Source organism: Leuresthes tenuis, unplaced genomic scaffold, assembly GCF_036924035.1.
Source record: "Leuresthes tenuis unplaced genomic scaffold, fLeuTen1.0.hap1 SCAF_13, whole genome shotgun sequence".
Taxonomy (NCBI): Eukaryota; Metazoa; Chordata; class Actinopteri; order Atheriniformes; family Atherinopsidae; genus Leuresthes; species Leuresthes tenuis.
The window spans coordinates 27246885-27270661 of NW_027325367.1; positions in this window are offsets into that span (position 1 = coordinate 27246885).

Here is a 23777-nt window from a genome sequence, read left to right on the forward strand (position 1 = left end):
CTAAATTATGTGCAATTATTAAAGACAGTAGAGGACGATCTCTCGTTGGAAGTCCTTACCTATATCACTTATGGGGAGAGTTACATCCATTAAAATGATGATACTACCAAAAGTTAACTATTTGTTCTCAATGATCCCCATAAAACCATCTGCTACTTGGTTTAAGTCACTAGATTCATGCATCTCCAAATTTCTGTGGAAAAACAAACCACCACGTATTAGTTTAAAAACCCTACAGAAGACCAAGGACAGTGGTGGATTAGATTTACCTCATTTTCAGCACTATTCCTTAGACAATAGGTTACAATATATATCAAAATGGTTTAAACCTTGTTGTTGTCACAGTTCCCAGAGACGTTGTAATCGTTGAGGATTCTATATTCACCCCCTCATTAGAGGCACGTAATGCAGATTGATGACACTGAATCTTCTTCTCTGTTCATTGCTGGCATCATTCCCAGCATCGTAAGTGTTCGTGGCATTGTTAGCCTCTTCTTCTGGATCTTGATATCGAGAATCCTTTTGTATTTCTGGTTTGTCAGTACTCTCTCTTCGTTCACCGGAGTCTTTGTCTTTTTGTCCTTGAGTTTGGTGATTTTTTCTTCTTTTGATGCCTTGACACAATGTGACAGGTGATACCACGTGGGAGATCCTGTAACTTGGACTGCTGTCCCTGTGCTGCGAAATGGCTGTGCTGCTCAAATGGTCTCTCCTTCATCATGGTTACATGCTGCCATTCCGACATCTTGCCATTCCGACATGGGTCTCCAATTGTCGGAATGGCGACACTTTTATCAAACGTCCCACCATTCCGACACTTTTTTCCTCCTATGGTCGGAATGGCGGTATGTTTTTTTTTTTTTTTTTAACATACCGCCATTCCGACAGTTCCTTTTAATAGCCTATTTTTTACCCAAAACATTTTGCACTAATGATATGGCGGCGCAAATACGCCCTAAAGTTTGGCGCACAAGCTTTGCACATGCAGAGGCCACAGCCTCGCAAACAAACTTTAATAATCTATTATCAAAATCCCCTGAATTTCAAATATAAAAATACAGATATTAATGTAACTCTGGCGAGACTGAAACTGATTAAGCAGAAATACAGTGTCAGTGAGCTGTCACAGCAGCCAGCTGGAGCGGAGCTCTCCACAGAGCCCATGCGTCTTTTGCACGCTGTCATCATATGCAAAAGTAATAATTGCAATTACAGATATCACGGCTACTGCACAGGACACAGTTGCGAGCACTCTGCCTTGCCTTGCCAATAGGAGAAGAGAGAAATGACAGCATAGAACGTATAAAACACAACAAAATTCAGTAAAAACGTTTATTCATGTTATTCACGTGATTTATGAGTACTCACTCCAATTTTGGGAAGCGCGGATGGGCTTTGCGCATTTGGCACAAACACACAGCCGCAACGGTTGTAGCTTTATACAGCCTGTTGATATCTTAAGGACCTAACTGGTCACACCTGGGAGTAAATGTCATGTAGAGATTGTTTTTACATGACATTACAGCTGAACATATAGCTTTCATCCACAAACCAACGTGGGAGAGCCCGAAGACGCATGTGCCAGACGCACATAGGCATGCGTAAAACCAATTTTGACCACTTCATACTGTTTATTTGCTTTCTTTTAGTTAACTTTCGTTTCTTTTGGATTCTTGTGCGTGTTATGGAACCGTTTTGGTCCATGTTTGTAAGCCTTTTTTTCCTGGATTAAATTTTCGGAAGTTGAAACAAGTGGCATTGGAGTGTGTGATTGAAAACCACCGCGGACTGCTTCTCCTCCTCCAGTTGCCGAGACTTTGTGTTTTTAATAACGCTTGTCTATAAACATGTGTATAGTAATATATATAAATTGCATGAACAGAAAGAAGAGACTCACCTGTTGAGTAACACACATTTCCTTATACGGAAAGCCTTGTCGGAATGGTGGGACATTTGAACGTCAGAATAGCGGGATGTCGCAATGGTGGGATGTCGGAATGGTGGGACGTTTGCATGTCGGAATGGTGGTATGTCGGAATGGTGGTATGTCAGAATGGTGGGATGTCGGAATAGCGGGATGTCGGAATGGCGGGATTTCGGAATGGGTGTTGCCAACCCCTTCATCATATACACAGTTATTTATACATCCCCTTCCACCATGAAGCGTTGTCCCTTTTTGTTTCTCTCTTTGTTCTTAAAATGCTGTTATGCATGTCTAAACCAATCCATTAAATTAGATCATTTTGGCAGTAAAGCGATCTACAATGTGCTTGGTCGCAAAGCTGCTCATCTGCTGTAAACAGCTCTTCAGAAAGGCATTCTTCAATTGATTTCACTAATTCTATGTAATAATTTTGTGATTTCCTACAAAACTACACTTCTTCTCCCATCTGTCTGAGTATTTAATATTGTCTGGGTCCCGTTAAAACATGTATTTTTCCCATCTAATTCCTTGTTTGCTTTAAAACAAGTATTCCCCATTTTCTATCCCTTCAGTAGCCAACCAGTTTGTATGGAGTACACTGGAGCAACTTGACTGATCAGTAAAACACTGCTTTTGTTGTCACCGCAAGACTTCCCCCGTCGGTTGTTTCACTGAGACACTACTGAGTAACTATAACTCAACACAGTTTATACACATAACATTCCTATACATACTAACAAACAAACAAACAATTATTTATCGCAATTTTCTCATCTCTGTTTGAACGTACACCCAGGTAAATATTCCTGTAGTCTTCTCATACCGACTATGGACCCATTCATTGTTTAACTTCACTGTTTTGCAAATCCTAATTGAATATTACACATTGACATTGAACTTTACTTGATAAGCAGGTCTTCATTGCATTCAGCAGCCTATATGTGAGCATCTATGTGTAAGCTGTTCTTCTTTGCATTTATCAGCAGCAAGCAATTCTTCATTGCACATGCATATGAAAATAGTAAAACAATTCCAATGCGTTAGCGAAACCTTCTATATCAGGAGTGTCCATCATGATGCTGGGAATAAAACCTCTTTCCTAGAATAGTTCAACCTTCATTACTCAACTGATCATAACTCCGCAATGAGCACATTTCAAAGTATCATTCCTCTATATGTATTCAAAAATCTATGTGTAAATGTTTAATATTTCTTATATTTGTTGATGTCATTCTGTGTGCATGTGGCCTAAACCCAATCTCTGTGTGGCAATTTTAATTTAAACAAGTTGAACTCTGCCTCTGATCATTTAAAAAAGGTGTGTACCAATATCAACCTTTCTCAGGTAATTACTGATCCTACAAAACCAAAGAGATCCTTCAAGGTTGTCCCTGATTGGCTCAATCTTAACATATCAAAGGTAGAAAATCCGCAGTATCTGAACTTGGTGTTAGTTATCACTGCTCAATAGCCTGTATCAGAATTGCAAAAATGAAAACATTAGGTCCACGCTTGGTATCCAGATCCTGAAACATCTCCATGAGCAGGCTTTTTTTTAACTGATCTGTTGAATAGTTATATGACACTGTTAAAATCCCAGATGAAGATCTAGCACTTGACCATTTTTGTAAATCTTCTAATTCCATAGTTGATAAACACGCCCCTTTTAAAAAGTATAGAACTTAGAACAGGTCTATCCCTGGCTTTCGGCAGAACTGTCTTCTTTACTTTTTTTTCCCCTTGTCCTGTTCAGCATTATGTCAGAAGAATTGTAGTCTGAATACCTTTGATGCCAAACAGATTTGTTTTGCCAAGGGAAGTTTTATAAATGTAAAGCTCCCCTTGATGCCCATTTATTTATTTCTGTTTACAATATATGACATGAACTGAACTGAACCGGACCGGGGGACAAGGAAAGAAGAAGAGGAAAGAAGAGGAAACAGAACAAAAATAGAAACAAAAACCAGACAACCAGCTGCTACACCTGTAAAAAACAAAACAGACAACAATCCATGGCCTATGAGGGGAATCCAGCCTTAGCGCCACCAGGAGCACCTGAAAGCAGACAAGCAGAGAAAAAACAAACACACAAACAAACAAAAACAAGCACAAGAAGCGGCAATCGCATACAACACAGCTGTGGATATAGATGACCTGAGACGACATGATAATACATCAACTGCTTAGTGACCATGCTACTGGACTAATGAATGTGTGTGTGTGTGTGTGTGAGAACATGCAACACCCATGGCACAGGACCTACATGATAACCGTGCTTAGTTATGAGTGTATAAGCGTACAGGGCCACAATCCACAGCCCCCCCCCCCCAAGCAATCAGAAGCAGGCAGAGATGGCCACAAGACCCAGGCCACCAGCAGCCCCCACAGAGCACAGAACCCAGGCAGCCCACTGCAGGGGCAACCACGCATCCACCCAGAAGACTGCAGAGGAAGCCCCCGGAAAGAGCCCCCATAAGCATAGGGCAGAGGCACTCCGGGAAGCAGGGGTAACAGCCCACCGACCCCGCCAGGCCCCAGCCGCCCAGACATGGGCCGTGCACTGGACCTGGGCCCCAGGAGCCCGAGCGCCCCCAAACCCCCCGGCAGAGGCCCCACCCAATACCCAGGAGGGCCAAGCGCCCCAGACAGCCACAAAGTGGGTCAGCGCCTGCCCCAGCGCCCCTGGCCAAGTGCCCTGGGAGTCAAGACGTGCCCACAGGTGGGTGAAGTCGCGAGCAGTGGGGAGAGGCAACGCTGATGCCCCATCGGGAGAAACACAGGCAGGCCAGGCGACAGCAAGTCCCAGATCCAGGCCCAATCATTACCACACACACTTTCACGTCCCATACATCCACACATCCACACATCCTACCTCCCTCGACTCTGCTGGGGTGTAGTGCAGCGGGCACACCAGGAGGCCAGCAACCCCCCAGCCACCACAGACCCCGAACCAGCAGAACAATTAATTAATCCTCCTGGCCCCTCCTGCCCCAAGCAGACACCAGGAAGCAGGGGTGTGCGAAGAAGACCCCTCCCCTCACCCTTCTGGCTCTTCAATATTTTCTAATAGTGAGCAATTAAAATTGAGGGGCAGCCAAACTTGTAGAACTGGGAGCGCGGCACTCTGGGCAGCCTACATACCCAAAGAGCCCCGCCCACCAGATGCCACTCAGTGTAACCACCCCCCAAGACCTAATGTGTGTGTGTGAGTGTGTTTGATAAGTAGTAATGTCTAAGGTGTAATTAAAACAGGGGCAGGGAACTGCAGAGTGCAACCAAAGGGGACCACCTACGTGGCCCCATCCACTACACCCCACCGAACACACACGCCCCCAAAACCCTTCATGTGTGAGTGTGTGCTGTGTACAGGAGCCAGAAGGGAGAGGGGTATGGGGATATATAACGGGGGAGCTACTCTCCCCCAGAGAGGGCAGCCAGGGACTGGCTGCAATAGGCATCCCCGCTACCTGGGAGCCAACAATGGGCAGGAGGGCCTGATGTCCACCAGGCTCGGGGCCTGCAGCGACCATATTCCGGGAGCTACTGTACCCCCAGAAGGTACCCATCCTGCCCCACCCCACTCAACCCAACCCCACCCAGGAGGACCTCTACAAAAAACAAACAAACAACATCAAAAAACAAACAAACAAACCACCCGGTCACACCAGTCGCAGCAGCCCGGGCCTGAGACCCACCATCACCCAGCAACCCACCACCACCACTATGTGATAAAACTAATCAGAGGGGACCAGAGAGAATGAAATTCAGCCAATTGATGTTTTGAGGAGGCAGACATTGTTTCCATGCTAATATAATCTAAAAGAAAATTTCTAAACTGGTTAATACACAGATTGTTCTTCGCTTTCCAGTTCATGAGAATAGTTTTCTTTGCGATACATAACACTGTGACAACCATGTGTGCTGAGTTAATTTCCATGTTGATGTTGTCTAAGTCACCCAGTATGCACAGTGCATGCAGGGATGCTACACTTTAGCCATGTTGATAGGTCCTCACAGACTTCAAGCCAGAACTTCTGGACAGGCGCAGAAAACCACAAAGCGTGTGCATAATCATCAGGTGTGTTATCTGTGCAATGTGAGCAGATGTTTGAGTGTGTTAGACCCATCCTGAACCTTTGTCCTGTATAGTGTGTTCTATGAAGGATTTTGTATTGTATGAGCTGTAAATTAGGATTTCGAGTCTTTATGAAGGTGTTCAAACATATTTGTGGTTAGAAGCTATGACCAGAACTGATGGATAAATCTGCCTCCAATTTTGAGGATGGAAGAGACATTGTGTCATCTATCTTAGACAATAATTTATATATTTTTGATAGTAGATTTGGGGTGCTTAGAAATTCTGCTACCCTAGTCGGGGGTTGTAAGTCTGGTTGGTGGAGGATATATCCATCCATCCATCCATCATCTGCCGCTTATCCGGGGGTCGGGTCGCGGGGGCAGCAGCTTGAGCAGAGAAACCCAGACGTCTCTGTCCCCGGCCACTTCCTCCAGCTCTTCCGGGAGGACCCCGAGGCGTTCCCAGGCCAGCCGAGAGACATAGTCTCTCCAACGTGTCCTGGGTCTCCCCCGGGGTCTCCTCCCAGTGGGACGTGCCCGGAACACCTCCCCAGGGAGGCGCCCAGGGGGCATCCTAACCAGATGCCCGAGCCACCTCATCTGACTCCTCTCAATGCGGAGGAGCAGCGGTTCTACTCCGAGCCCCTCCCGGATGACTGAGCTTCTCACCCTATCTCTAAGGGAGAGCCCAGACACCCTGCGGAGGAAACCCATTTCGGCCGCTTGTATTCGCGATCTTGTTCTTTCGGTCACTACCCACAACTCGTGACCATAGGTGAGGATGGGAACGTAGATTGACCAGTAAGTAGAGAGCTTCGCCTTCTGGCTCAGCTCCCTCTTCACAACGACGGGTCGGTGCAGAGCCTGCAACACTGCAGGCGCCGCACCGATCCGCCCGTCAATCTCCCGCTCCATTCGTCCGTCACTCGTGAACAAGACCCCGAGATACTTGAACTCCTCCTCTTGGGGAAGGATCTCATTCCCGACCCGGAGAGAGCATACCACCCTTTTCCGGCTGAGAACCATAGTCTCGGATTTGGAGGTGCTGATTCTCATCCCAGCCGCTTCACACTCGGCTGCGAATCACTCCAGTGAGAGCTGAAGGTCACGGCCTGACGACGCTAACAGAACCACATCATCTGCAAAAAGCAGAGACCCGATTCTGAGGTCGCCAAATGGGACACCCTCAACGCCCTGGCTCCGCCTAGAAATTCTGTCCATAAAAGTTAGGAACAGAATCGGTGACAAAGGGCAGCCCTGACGGAGTCCAACTCTCACCGGAAACGTATCCGACTTACTGCCGGCAATGCGGACCAAACTCTGGCACCGGTCATACAGAGACCGAACGGCCCCTATCAAGGGGTCCGGCACTCCATATTCCCGGAGCACCCCCCACAGGACTCCACGAGGGACACGGTCGAACGCTTTCTCCAAGTCCACAAAACACATGTAGACTGGTTGGGCGAACTCCCATGCACCCTCCAGGATCCTGCCGAGGGTATAGAGCTGGTCCACTCTTCCACGGCCAGGACGAAAGCCACACTGCATCTCCTGAATCCGAGGCTCGATTATCCGACGGATCCTCCTCTCCAATACCCCCGAATAGACCTTACCAGGGAGGCTGAGGAGTGTGATACCCCTATAGTTGGAACACACCCTCCGGTCCCCCTTTTTAAAGAGGGGGACCACCACCCCAATCTGCCAGTCCAGAGGCACTGTCCCCGATGTCCACGCGATACTGCAGAGGCGTGTCAGCCAAGACAGCCCTACAACATCCAGAGCCTTGAGAAACTCAGGACGGACCTCATCCACCCCCGGGGCCTTGCCACCGAGGAGCTTTTTAACCACCTCGGCAACCTCAGCCCCAGAAATGGGAGGCCCCGTCTCCGAGCTCTCCGACTCTGCCTCTTCCGAGCACGTGTTGGTAGGATTGAGGAGTTCCTCGAAGTACTCCCCCCACCGACTCACAACATCCCTAGTTGAGGTCAGCAAAGCCCCGTCCCCACTGTAAACAGTGTTGACTGTGAGCCACTCCCCCCCCCCCTGAGACGCCGGATGGTGGAACAGAATCTTTTCGAGGCCGTCCGGAAATCGTTCTCCATGGTCTCACCGAACTCCTCCCAGGCCCGAGTTTTTGCCTCAGCAACCGCCGAAGCCGTGGCCCGTCTGGCCCGTCGGTACCTATCAGCTTCTTCCAGGGTCCCACTGGCCAAAAAGGCCCGATAGGACTCCTTCTTCAGCTTGACGGCTTCCCTCACCACTGGTGTCCACCAGCAGGTTCGAGGGTTGCTGCCACGACAGGCACCGACCACCTTACGGCCACAACTCCGACCAGCTGCCTCAGCAATGGAGTCACGGAACATGGCCCATTCGGACTCAATGTCCCCCACCTCAAATATGGTTGAAGCTCTGCCGGAGGTGGAAGTTAAAGCTCCTTCTGACGGGGGATTCTGACAAACGCTCCCAGCAGACTCTCACAATACGTTTGGGCCTGCCAGGTCTGATCGGCATCCTCCCCCACCAGCGGAGCCAACTCACCACCAGGTGGTGATCAGTTGACAGCTCCGCCCCTCTCTTCACCCGAGTGTCCAGGACATACGGCCGCAAGTCCGATGATACAACCACAAAGTCGATCATCGAACTGCGGCCAAGGGTGTCCTGGTGCCAAGTGCACATATGGACACCCTCGCCTGAACATGGTGTTCGTTATGGACAGTCTATGACTGGCACAGAAGTCCAACAACATAACACCACTCTGATTCAGATCGGGGGGGCCGTTCCTCCCAATCACACCCCTCCAGGTCTCACTGTCATTGCCCACGTGAGCATTGAAGTCCCCCAGCAGAATGAGGGGACCGGTAGGAGCATTCTCCAGTGCCTCCCCCAGAGACTCCAAAAAGGGTAGGTACTCTGAACTGATGTTTGGCGCATAGGCACAAACAACAGTCAGGACTCGTCCCCCCACCCAAGGCGGAGGGAGGCTACCCTCTCGTTCACTAGGGTAAACCCCAATGTACTGGCACACAGCCGGGGGGCAATAAGTATGCCCACACCTGCTCTGCGCCTCTCACCACGGGCAACTCCAGAGTGGAAGAGAGTCCAACCCCTCTCAAGAGTACTGGTTCCAGATCCCAAGCCGTGCGTCGAGGTGAGTCCGACTATATCTAACGGTCTGATGAAGTTTCAACAATAAACAACAAACTTTGTATTATGAGAAAGAACCAGACTCATTCTTCAGGAATCCGAAAATAAGCTCTATTTTACGAGTTATGCACGAATTCGGATTCTCCTATAAAACGAATTCCTTAACTCAAACCAAGTTAAGACTGCTTTGTCCTTCATATTTATTCATGTCTAATCAAGTTTCAATGATAAACAACGTTGTACTTTGTAGAATGAGAAAGAACTTCTTCAGCAATAAGCATCTCTCGACAAATGACGAAATACAGATTTTGCTATAAAATTAATTGCTATCAGCCTGACTTAAAACTGTTTGTCTTCCTTATTTATCCACTTCAAATCAAGTTTCAACAATTAAAAAAAATTTGTAGTTTGAGAAAGAACAACTTAATCTTGAGCAATCAGTATAAAAAGAGGGTAAGCAAAGGTGCGAATGTCAAACCATACATGATCAAAACAGGGAGCGGAGGTGTTTGGCTGAGACAAGGTGTGAATGTCCACCCATAATTAATGAAAAGCGGGCAACAAGTAGGTTCGAATGCCCAACCATACATCATCAAAAGCAGGAGTGGAAATGTTCGGCTACAAGAAGGTTTGAATGTCTGACCATAGTTTGTAAAAAGCGGGTAAGAAAAGGTTCGAATGCCCGAACATACACCATCAAAGGAGGGAGCGGAGGTGTTCCGCTGTAAGAAGGTGTGAATGTCCGACCATAGTTGGTAAAAAACGGGTAAGAAAAGGTTAAAATACCCGACTGTACACAATCAGTAGCGGGTGCGGTGTTGTTCGGATACTAAAAGGTGTGAAAGTCCGACCATGGTTTGTAAAAAGCGGGTAAGAAAAGGTGCGAATGCCCAAAAATGTATGATCAAAAGAGGGAGCGGAGGTGTTCGGCTGCAAGAAGGTGTGAATGTACACCCATAATTACTGAAAAATGGGTAAGAAAAGGTGCGAATGCCAAACTATACATAATCAAAAGCAGGAGTGGATGTGTTCGGCTCCAAGAAGGGTTGAATGTCTGACCATAGTTTGTAAAAAGCAGGTAAGAAAAGGTTTGACTGCCCGAACATACACCATCAAAAGAGGGAGCGGAGGTGTTCCGCTGTAAGGTGTGAATGTCCGACCATAGTTGGTAAAAAGCGGGTAAGAAAAGGTTAAAATACCCGACTGTACACAATCAATAGCGGGAGCGGAGTTGTTCGGCTACTAAAAGATGTGAAAGTCCGACTATGGTTTGTAAAAAGCGGGTAAGAAAAGGTGCTAATGCCCGACAATGTATGATCAAAAGAGGGAGCGGAGGTTTTCGGTTACAAGAAGGTTTGAATGTCCGACCATAGTTTGTAAAAAGCGGGTAAGAAAAGGTTCAAATGCCTGACTATACACCATCAAAAGTGGGAGCGGAGGTGTTCCGCTGTAAGACGGTGTGAATGTCCGACCATAGTTGGTAAAAAGCGGGTAAGAAAAGGTTAAAATACCTGACTGTACACAATCAATAGCGGGAGCGGAGTTGTTCGGCTACAAGAAGGTGTGAAAGTTCAACCATGGTTTGTAAAAAGCTGCTAAGAAAAGGTTCGAATGCCCGAATATATACCATCAAAAGCGGAAGCGGAGGTGTTCTGCTGCAAGAAGGTGTGAACGTCCGACCAAAGTTTGCAAAAAGTAGTTAAGAAAAGGTTCGAATGCCCGAATATATACCATCAAAAGCGGGAGCAGAGCTGTTCGACTGCAAGTAGGTGTGAATGTCCAGCCATAATTACTCAAAAACGGGTAAGGAAAGGTAGTATTGCCAGACCATACATGATCAAAACAGGGAGCTGAGGTGGTTCAGCTGCAAGGTGTGAATGTCTGACTAGAGTTTGTAAAAAGCGGGTAACACAAGGTGCGAATGCCCGACAATGTATGATCAAAAGAGGGAGTGGAGGTCTTCGGCTGCAAGGTCTGAATGTCCAACCATAATTTCTAAAAACCGGGTAAGAAAAGGCTTGAAAGCCCGACTATACACAATCAAAAGTGGGAGCGGGAGGTTTTCAGCTGCAAATCCTTCACTCAAACCAAGTGAAAACTGCTTTGTCCTTCATATTTATCAATGTCTAGATCGACTTCAACAAAGAACAACTTTGTACTTTGCAGTAAAGAAAGAGCAAATCAAAAGTTTTAGGAATCCGAGAATAAGCTTATTTTCATGAGTTCTGCACGATTATTGATTTTACTATAAATGAATGCCTTCACTCAAACTATGTTAAAACTGCTTTGTCCTTCATATTTATCAATGTCTAGATTGACTTCAACAAAGAACAACACTGGATTTTGCAGTAGAAGAAAGAGCAACACTGAAGGATCAGTAATCCGAGAATAAGCTTATTTTCATACGTTCTGCATGATTTGGGATTTTATGTATAAAATGAATTCCTTCACTCAAACCAAGTTAAAACTGCTTTGTCCTTCATATTTATCAATGTCTAGATCGACTTCAACAAAGAACAACATTGTATTTTGCAGTAGAAGAAAAAGCAACACTGAAGGATCAGGAATCCGAGAATAAGCTTATTTTCATACGTTCTGCTTGATTTGGGATTTTGCTCTAAAATGAATTCCTTCACTCAAACAAAGTGGAAACTGCTTTGTCCTTCATATTTATCAATGTCTATATCGATTTCAACAAAGAACAAGGCTTTATTTTGCAGTATAGGAAAGAGCAACACTGGAGGATCAGGAATCCGAGAATAAGCTTACTTTCATGAGTCCTGCACGATTTCGGATTTTCCTATAAAATGAATTGCTTTGCTCAAACCAAGTTAAAATTGCTTTGTCCTTCATAGTTATCCATGTCGAACAGCTCTGCTCCCGCTTTTGATTATACTTGGTTGGATATTCGAACCCTTTCTTAACTGCTTTTTACAAACTTTGGTCGGACGTTCACACCTTCTTGCAGCCGAACACCTCCGCTTCCGCTTTTGATGGTATATATTCGGGCATTCGAACCTTTTCTTACCAGCTTTTTACAAACCATGGTTGGACTTTCACACCTTCTTGTAGCCAAACAACTCCGCTCCCCCTATTGATTGTGTACAGGTGGGTATTTTAACCTTTTCTTACCCGCTTTTTACAAACTATGGTCGGACATTCAAACCTTGTAGCCGAAAACCTCTGCTCCCTCTTTTGATTATACATTGTCGGGCATTCGCACCTTATCTTACCCGCTTTTTACAAACTATAGTCAGACATTCACACCTTGGTGCTGAACCACCTCAGCTCCCTGTTTTGATCATGTATGGTCTGGCAATACTACCTTTTCTTACCCGTTTGTGTGTAATTATGGCTGGACATTCACACCTACTTGCAGTCGAACAGCTCTGCTCCCGCTTTTGATTATGTTTGGTTGGATATTCGAACCTTTTCTTAACTGCTTTTTACAAACTTTGGTCGGACGTTCACACCTTCTTGCAGCCGAACACCTCCGCTTCCGCTTTTGATGGTATATATTCGGGCATTCGAACCTTTTCTTACCAGCTTTTTACAAACCATGGTTGGACTTTCACACCTTCTTGTAGCCAAACAACTCCGCTCCCCCTATTGATTGTGTACAGTCGGGTATTTTAACCTTTTCTTACCCGCTTTTTACCAACTATGGTTGGACATTCACACCGTCTTACAGCGGAACACCTCCGCTCCCGCTTTTGATGGTGTATAGTCAGGCATTGGAACCTTTTCTTACCCGCTTTTTACAAACTATGGTCGGACATTCAAACCTTCTTGTAGCCGAAAACCTCCGCTCCCTCTTTTGATCATACATTGTCGGGCATTCGCACCTTTTCTTACCCGTTTTTTACAAACCATGGTCGGACTTTCACACATTCTTGTAGCCAAACACATCCGCTCCCGCTATTGATTGTGTACAGTCGGGTATTTTAACCTTTTCTTACCCACTTTTTACCAACTATGGTCGGACATTCACACCTTCTTACAGCGGAACACCTCCGCTCCCTCTTTTGATGGTGTATGTTTGGGCATTCGAATCTTTTCTTACCCGCTTTTTACAAACTATGCTCGGACATTCAAACCTTCTTGTAGCCGAACACATCCACTCCTTCTTTTGATGATGTATGCTTGGGCATTCAAACCTACTTTTTACCCGCTTTTCATTAATTTTGGGTGGACATTCACACCTTGTCACAGCCAAACACCTCCGCTCCCTGTTTTGATCATGTATGGTTGGACATTCGCACCTTTTCTCACCCGCTTTTTGCAAACTATGGTCGGCTGTTCACAGCTTCCTCTCCACCATACTTGTATGGTGGGATGTTCACACCCAGTTGCATCCGAAGACCTCCGCCCCCACTTTTGTTGATATTTAGTTGGTCATTCGCAGCTTACCCGCTTTTGGCAAACTATGGCCTTCTTGCAGCCAAACACCTCTGATCTCGCTTTTGATAATGTAAGGTTGGGCATTCAGACCTTGCTTCACCTGCTTTTCACCAAATATAGTCGGACATTAAAACCTTCTTGCAGCCGAACACTTCCGCTCCACCTTTTAGTGTTCTATCACACCTTTTTTTCACCGAATTTTATAGATTATTGTTGGAAATTCTCAACCACTCTCATCCGAAGACCTCTCCTCCCGCTTTTGTTAATATATTTGAACTTTAGTCGGACAGTCACACCTTCTTGCAGCTGAACCACCTCCGCTCCCTGTTTTGATCATGTATGGTCTGGCAATACTACCTTTTCTTACCCGTTTGTGAGTAATTATGGCTGGACATTCACACCTACTTGCAGCCGAACACCACCTCTCTCGCTTTTGATGATGTATGGACCGGCATTCTTACCTTTTCTAACACATTTTTCAGAAATTACGGTCGGAGATTCACACCTACTCACAGCCGAACAAGTCCGCTCCCGCATTTGATGGTGTGCAGTCGGACATTCTCACCCTTTCTCATCAGCTTTTTGCAAATTATGATCTGACATTCACACCTACTTGCAGTCGAAAAGCTATGCTCCCGCTTTTGATTATGTTTGGTTGGATATTCAAACCTTTTCTTAACTGCTTTTTACAAACTTTGGTTGGACGTTCACACCTTCTTGTAGCCGAACACATCCACTCCTGCTTTTGATGATGTATGGTTGGGCATTCGCACCTTTTTTTTACCCATTTGTCAGGAATAATGGGTGGACATTCACACCTTCTTGCAGCTGAACACCTCCTCTCCCACTTATGATAATGTGCGGTTTGATTTTCGAAAATTTTCTTTCATGTTTTCTAGCAATTATTGATGGACATTTAGACCTTCTTGCAGCTGAACACCTCCGCTCCTGCTTTTGATCATACCTTGTCAGGCATTCGCACCATGTCTTACCCGCTTTTTACAAACTTTAGTCGAACATTTACACCTTTTTGCAGCCGAACACCACCTCTCTCGCTTTTGATGATGTATGGTCCGGCATTCTTTCCTTTTCTAACACATTTTTCAGCAATTATGGTCGGACATTCACACCTACTCAGAGCCGAACACCTCCGCTCCCGCATTTGATGGTGTATAGTCGGGCATTCTCACCCTTTCGCATCAGCTTTTTGCAAATTATGATCTGACATTCACACCTGCTTTTGATAATGTATGGTTGGGCATTCGCACCTTTTTTTACCCATTTTTCAGGAATTATGGGTGGACATTCACACCTTCTTGCAGCTGAACACCTCCTCTCCTTCTTATGATCATGTGCGGATGATATTCGAAAATTTTCTTTCATGTTTTAAAGCAATTATTGATGGAAACTCAGACCTTCTTGCAGCTGAACCACTCTGCTCCCGCTTTTGATGGTGTATAGTCGGGCTTTCGAGCCTTTCCTTCCCGGTTTTTACAAATTATGGTTGGACATTCAGACCTTCTTGCAGCCGAACACCTCCGCTCCCTCTTTTGATCATACATTGTTGGGCATTCGAACCTTTTCTTACAAGCTTTTTACAAACCATGGTTGAACTTTCACACCCTCTTGTAGCCGAACAACTCCGCTCCCGCTATTGATTGTGTACAGTCAGGTATTTTAACCTTTTCTTACCCGCTTTTTACCAACTATGGTCGGACATTCACACCGTCTTACAGCGGAACACCTCCGCTCCCGCTTTTGATGGTGTATAGTCAGGCATTTGAACCTTTTCTTACCCGCTTTTTACAAACTATGGTCGGACATTCAAACCTTCTTGCAGCCGAAAACCTCCGCTCCCTCTTTTGATCATACATTGTCGGGCATTCGCACCTTTTCTTACCCGTTTTTTACAAACCATGGTCGGACATTCACACCTTCTTACAGCGGAACACCTCCGTTCCCTCTTTTGATGGTGTATGTTTGGGCATTCAAACCTTTTCTTACCCGCTTTTTACAAACTATGCTCGGACATTCAAACCTTCTTGTAGCCGAACACATCCACTCCTGCTTTTGATGATGTATGGTTGGGCATTCAAACCTACTTGTTGCCCACTTTTCATTAATTTTGGATGGACATTCACACCTTCTTGCAGCTGAACAACTCCTCTCCCGCTTATGATCATGTGCGGTTTGATATTCGAAAATTTTCTTTCATGTTTTAAAGCAATTATTGATGGACATTCAAATCATCTTGTAGCCGAACACATCCACTCCTGCTTTTGATAATGCATGGTTTGGCATTCGCACCCTTTTTTTACCCATTTTTCAGGAATTTTGGGTGGACATTCAGACCTTCTTGCAGCCGAAAACCTCCGCTCCCTCTTTTGATCATACATTGTCGGGCATTCGCACCTTATCTTACCCGGTTTTTACAAACTATAGTCAGACATTCACACCTTGCAGCTGAACCACCTCCGCTCCCTGTTTTGATCATGTATGGTCTGGCAATACTACCTTTTCTTACCCGTTTGTGAGTAATTAATCCCAAAATATTGAGCATAAAATAAGTCTTTATGCTGATGATGTATTACTTTTCCTTCAGAACTCACAGACGTCTCTCAGTCACACGATCACACTCATAAATAAATTCTCAGCACTTTCTGACTACTCTATCAACTGGTCTAAGACCACAGTTCTGCCCATTAACTGTAGGGTCCATAATATACCTGCGATCACTTTACAGTCAGGAAATATTAGATATTTAGGCATAAACATTTCCTCCAGGCTCTCAGAGCTAACAAAGCTAAATTATGTGCAATTATTAAAGACAGTAGAGGACGATCTCTCGTTGGAAGTCCTTACCTATATCACTTATGGGGAGAGTTACATCCATTAAAATGATGATACTACCAAAAGTTAACTATTTGTTCTCAATGATCCCCATAAAACCATCTGCTACTTGGTTTAAGTCACTAGATTCATGCATCTCCAAATTTCTGTGGAAAAACAAACCACCACGTATTAGTTTAAAAACCCTACAGAAGACCAAGGACAGTGGTGGATTAGATTTACCTCATTTTCAGCACTATTCCTTAGACAATAGGTTACAATATATATCAAAATGGTTTAAACCTTGTTGTTGTCACAGTTCCCAGAGACGTTGTAATCGTTGAGGATTCTATATTCACCCCCTCATTAGAGGCACGTAATGCAGATTGATGACACTGAATCTTCTTCTCTGTTCATTGCTGGCATCATTCCCAGCATCGTAAGTGTTCGTGGCATTGTTAGCCTCTTCTTCTGGATCTTGATATCGAGAATCCTTTTGTATTTCTGGTTTGTCAGTACTCTCTCTTCGTTCACCGGAGTCTTTGTCTTTTTGTCCTTGAGTTTGGTGATTTTTTCTTCTTTTGATGCCTTGACACAATGTGACAGGTGATACCACGTGGGAGATCCTGTAACTTGGACTGCTGTCCCTGTGCTGCGAAATGGCTGTGCTGCTCAAATGGTCTCTCCTTCATCATGGTTACATGCTGCCATTCCGACATCTTGCCATTCCGACATGGGTCTCCAATTGTCGGAATGGCGACACTTTTATCAAACGTCCCACCATTCCGACACTTTTTTCCTCCTATGGTCGGAATGGCGGTATGTTTTTTTTTTTTTTTTTAACATACCGCCATTCCGACAGTTCCTTTTAATAGCCTATTTTTTACCCAAAACATTTTGCACTAATGATATGGCGGCGCAAATACGCCCTAAAGTTTGGCGCACAAGCTTTGCACATGCAGAGGCCACAGCCTCGCAAACAAACTTTAATAATCTATTATCAAAATCCCCTGAATTTCAAATATAAAAATACAGATATTAATGTAACTCTGGCGAGACTGAAACTGATTAAGCAGAAATACAGTGTCAGTGAGCTGTCACAGCAGCCAGCTGGAGCGGAGCTCTCCACAGAGCCCATGCGTCTTTTGCACGCTGTCATCATATGCAAAAGTAATAATTGCAATTACAGATATCACGGCTACTGCACAGGACACAGTTGCGAGCACTCTGCCTTGCCTTGCCAATAGGAGAAGAGAGAAATGACAGCATAGAACGTATAAAACACAACAAAATTCAGTAAAAACGTTTATTCATGTTATTCACGTGATTTATGAGTACTCACTCCAATTTTGGGAAGCGCGGATGGGCTTTGCGCATTTGGCACAAACACACAGCCGCAACGGTTGTAGCTTTATACAGCCTGTTGATATCTTAAGGACCTAACTGGTCACACCTGGGAGTAAATGTCATGTAGAGATTGTTTTTACATGACATTACAGCTGAACATATAGCTTTCATCCACAAACCAACGTGGGAGAGCCCGAAGACGCATGTGCCAGACGCACATAGGCATGCGTAAAACCAATTTTGACCACTTCATACTGTTTATTTGCTTTCTTTTAGTTAACTTTCGTTTCTTTTGGATTCTTGTGCGTGTTATGGAGCCGTTTTGGTCCATGTTTGTAAGCCTTTTTTTCCTGGATTAAATTTTCGGAAGTTGAAACAAGTGGCATTGGAGTGTGTGATTGAAAACCACCGCGGACTGCTTCTCCTCCTCCAGTTGCCGAGACTTTGTGTTTTTAATAACGCTTGTCTATAAACATGTGTATATTAATATATATAAATTGCATGAACAGAAAGAAGAGACTCACCTGTTGAGTAACACACATTTCCTTATACGGAAAGCCTTGTCGGAATGGTGGGACATTTGAACGTCAGAATAGCGGGATGTCGCAATGGTGGGATGTCGGAATGGTGGGACGTTTGCATGTCGGAATGGTGGTATGTCGGAATGGTGGTATGTCAGAATGGTGGGATGTCGGAATAGCGGGATGTCGGAATGGCGGGATTTCGGAATGGGTGTTGCCACCCCCTTCATCATATACACAGTTATTTATACATCCCCTTCCACCATGAAGCATTGTCCCTTTTTTTTTCTCTCTTTGTTCTTAAAATGCTGTTATGCATGTCTAAACCAATCCATTAAATTAGATCATTTTGGCAGTAAAGCGATCTACAATGTGCTTGGTCGCAAAGCTGCTCATCTGCTGTAAACAGCTCTTCAGAAAGGCATTCTTCAATTGATTTCACTAATTCTATGTAATAATTTTGTGATTTCCTACAAAACTACACTTCTTCTCCCATCTGTCTGAGTATTTAATATTGTCTGGGTCCCGTTAAAACATGTATTTTTCCCATCTAATTCCTTGTTTGCTTTAAAACAAGTATTCCCCAATTTCTATCCCTTCAGTAGCCAACCAGTTTGTATGGAGTACACTGGAGCAACTTGACTGATCAGTAAAACACTGCTTTTGTTGTCACCGCAAGACTTCCCCCGTCGGTTGTTTCACTGAGACACTACTGAGTAACTATAACTCAACACAGTTTATACACATAACATTCCTATACATACTAACAAACAAACAAACAATTATTTATCGCAATTTTCTCATCTCTGTTTGAACGTACACCCAGGTAAATATTCCTGTAGTCTTCTCATACCGACTATGGACCCATTCATTGTTTAACTTCACTGTTTTGCAAATCCTAATTGAATATTACACATTGACATTGAACTTTACTTGATCAGCAGGTCTTCATTGCATTCAGCAGCCTATATGTGAGCATCTATGTGTAAGCTGTTCTTCTTTGCATTTATCAGCAGCAAGCAATTCTTCATTGCACATGCATATGAAAATAGTAAAACAATTCCAATGCGTTAGCGAAACCTTCTATATCAGGAGTGTCCATCATGATGCTGGGAATAGAACCTCTTTCCCAGAATAGTTCAACCTTCATTACTCAACTGATCATAACTCCGCAATGAGCACATTTCAAAGTATCATTCCTCTACATATATTCAAAAATCTATGTGTAAATGTTTAATATTTCTTATATTTGTTGATGTCATTCTGTGTGCATGTGGCCTAAACCCAATCTCTGTGTGGCAATTTTAATTTAAACAAGTTGAACTCTGCCTCTGATCATTTAAAAACCAATATCAACCTTTCTCAGGTAATTACTGATCCTACAAAACCAAAGAGATCCTTCAAGGTTGTCCCTGATTGGCTCAATCTTAACATATCAAAGGTAGAAAATCCGCAGTATCTGAACTTGGTGTTAGTTATCACTACTCAATAGCCTGTATCAGAATTGCAAAAATGAAAACATTAGGTCCACGCTTGGTATCCAGATCCTGAAACATCTCCATGAGCAGGCTTTTTTTTAACTGATCTGTTGAATAGTTATATGACACTGTTAAAATCCCAGATGAAGATCTAGCACTTGACCATTTTTGTAAATCTTCTAATTCCATAGTTGATAAACACGCCCCTTTTAAAAAGTATAGAACTTAGAACAGGTCTATCCCTGGCTTTCGGCAGAACTGTCTTCTTTACTTTTTTTTCCCCTTGTCCTGTTCAGCATTATGTCAGAAGAATTGTAGTCTGAATACCTTTGATGCCAAACAGATTTGTTTTGCCAAGGGAAGTTTTATAAATGTAAAGCTCCCCTTGATGCCCATTTATTTATTTCTGTTTACAATATATGACATGAACTGAACTGAACCGGACCGGGGGACAAGGAAAGAAGAAGAGGAAAGAAGAGGAAACAGAACAAAAATAGAAACAAAAACCAGACAACCAGCTGCTACACCTGTAAAAAACAAAACAGACAACAATCCATGGCCTATGAGGGGAATCCAGCCTTAGCGCCACCAGGAGCACCTGAAAGCAGACAAGCAGAGAAAAAACAAACACACAAACAAACAAAAACAAGCACAAGAAGCGGCAATCGCATACAACACAGCTGTGGATATAGATGACCTGAGACGACATGATAATACATCAACTGCTTAGTGACCATGCTACTGGACTAATGAATGTGTGTGTGTGTGTGTGAGAACATGCAACACCCATGGCACAGGACCTACATGATAACCGTGCTTAGTTATGAGTGTATAAGCGTACAGGGCCACAATCCACAGCCCCCCCCCCCCCAAGCAATCAGAAGCAGGCAGAGAGGGCCACAAGACCCAGGCCACCAGCAGCCCCCACAGAGCACAGAACCCAGGCAGCCCACTGCAGGGGCAACCACGCATCCACCCAGAAGACTGCAGAGGAAGCCCCCGGAAAGAGCCCCCATAAGCATAGGGCAGAGGCACTCCGGGAACCAGGGGTAACAGCCCACCGACCCCGCCAGGCCCCAGCCGCCCAGACATGGGCCGTGCACTGGACCTGGGCCCCAGGAGCCCGAGCGCCCCCAAACCCCCCGGCAGAGGCCCCACCCAATACCCAGGAGGGCCAAGCGCCCCAGACAGCCACAAAGTGGGTCAGCGCCTGCCCCAGCGCCCCTGGCCAAGTGCCCTGGGAGTCAAGACGTGCCCACAGGTGGGTGAAGTCGCGAGCAGTGGGGAGAGGCAACGCTGATGCCCCATCGGGAGAAACACAGGCAGGCCAGGCGACAGCAAGTCCCAGATCCAGGCCCAATCATTACCACACACACTTTCACGTCCCATACATCCACACATCCACACATCCTACCTCCCTCGACTCTGCTGGGGTGTAGTGCAGCGGGCACACCAGGAGGCCAGCAACCCCCCAGCCACCACAGACCCCGAACCAGCAGAACAATTAATTAATCCTCCTGGCCCCTCCTGCCCCAAGCAGACACCAGGAAGCAGGGGTGTGCGAAGAAGACCCCTCCCCTCACCCTTCTGGCTCTTCAATATTTTCTAATAGTGAGCAATTAAAATTGAGGGGCAGCCAAACTTGTAGAACTGGGAGCGCGGCACTCTGGGCAGCCTACATACCCAAAGAGCCCCGCCCACCAGATGCCACTCAGTGTAACCACCCCCCAAGACCTAATGTGTGTGTGTGAGTGTGTTTGATAAGTAGTAATGTCTAAGGTGTAATTAAAACAGGGGCAGGGAACTGCAGAGTGCAACCAAAGGGGACCACCTACGTGGCCCCATCCACTACACCCCACCGAACACACACGCCCCCAAAACCCTTCATGTGTGAGTGTGTGCTGTGTACAGGAGCCAGAAGGGAGAGGGGTATGGGGATATATAACGGGGGAGCTACTCTCCCCCAGAGAGGGCAGCCAGGGACTGGCTGCAATAGGCATCCCCGCTACCTGGGAGCCAACAATGGGCAGGAGGGCCTGATGTCCACCAGGCTCGGGGCCTGCAGCGACCATATTCCGGGAGCTACTGTACCCCCAGAAGGTACCCATCCCGCCCCACCCCACTCAACCCAACCCCACCCAGGAGGACCTCTACAAAAAACAAACAAACAACATCAAAAAACAAACAAACAAACCACCCGGTCACACCAGTCGCAGCAGCCCGGGCCTGAGACCCACCATCACCCAGCAACCCACCACCACCACTATGTGATAAAACTAATCAGAGGGGACCAGAGAGAATGAAATTCAGCCAATTGATGTTTTGAGGAGGCAGACATTGTTTCCATGCTAATATAATCTAAAAGAAAATTTCTAAACTGGTTAATACACAGATTGTTCTTCGCTTTCCAGTTCATGAGAATAGTTTTCTTTGCGATACATAACACTGTGACAACCATGTGTGCTGAGTTAATTTCCATGTTGATGTTGTCTAAGTCACCCAGTATGCACAGTGTGGGGCATGCAGGGATGCTACACTTTAGCCATGTTGATAGGTCCTCACAGACTTCAAGCCAGAACTTCTGGACAGGCGCAGAAAACCACAAAGCGTGTGCATAATCATCAGGTGTGTTATCTGTGCAATGTGAGCAGATGTTTGAGTGTGTTAGACCCATCCTGAACCTTTGTCCTGTATAGTGTGTTCTATGAAGGATTTTGTATTGTATGAGCTGTAAATTAGGATTTCGAGTCTTTATGAAGGTGTTCAAACATATTTGTGGTTAGAAGCTATGACCAGAACTGATGGATAAATCTGCCTCCAATTTTGAGGATGGAAGAGACATTGTGTCATCTATCTTAGACAATAATTTATATATTTTTGATAGTAGATTTGGGGTGCTTAGAAATTCTGCTACCCTAGTCGGGGGTTGTAAGTCTGGTTGGTGGAGGATATATCCATCCATCCATCCATCATCTGCCGCTTATCCGGGGGTCGGGTCGCGGGGGCAGCAGCTTGAGCAGAGAAACCCAGACGTCTCTGTCCCCGGCCACTTCCTCCAGCTCTTCCGGGGGGACCCCGAGGCGTTCCCAGGCCAGCCGAGAGACATAGTCTCTCCAACGTGTCCTGGGTCTCCCCCGGGGTCTACTCCCAGTGGGACGTGCCCGGAACACCTCCCCAGGGAGGCGCCCAGGGGGCATCCTAACCAGATGCCCGAGCCACCTCATCTGACTCCTCTCAATGCGGAGGAGCAGCGGTTCTACTCCGAGCCCCTCCCGGATGACTGAGCTTCTCACCCTATCTCTAAGGGAGAGCCCAGACACCCTGCGGAGGAAACCCATTTCGGCCGCTTGTATTCGCGATCTTGTTCTTTAGGTCACTACCCACAACTCGTGACCATAGGTGAGGATGGGAACGTAGATTGACCAGTAAGTAGAGAGCTTCGCCTTCTGGCTCAGCTCCCTCTTCACAACGACGGGTCGGTGCAGAGCCTGCAACACTGCAGGCGCCGCACCGATCCGCCCGTCAATCTCCCGCTCCATTCGTCCGTCACTCGTGAACAAGACCCCGAGATACTTGAACTCCTCCTCTTGGGGAAGGATCTCATTCCCGACCCGGAGAGAGCATACCACCCTTTTCCGGCTGAGAACCATAGTGTCGGATTTGGAGGTGCTGATTCTCATCCCAGCCGCTTCACACTCGGCTGCGAATCACTCCAGTGAGAGCTGAAGGTCACGGCCTGACGACGCTAACAGAACCACATCATCTGCAAAAAGCAGAGACCCGATTCTGAGGTCGCCAAATGGGACACCCTCAACGCCCTGGCTCCGCCTAGAAATTCTGTCCATAAAAGTTAGGAACAGAATCGGTGACAAAGGGCAGCCCTGACGGAGTCCAACTCTCACCGGAAACGTATCCGACTTACTGCCGGCAATGCGGACCAAACTCTGGCACCGGTCATACAGAGACCGAACGGCCCCTATCAAGGGGTCCGGCACTCCATATTCCCGGAGCACCCCCCACAGGACTCCACGAGGGACACGGTCGAACGCTTTCTCC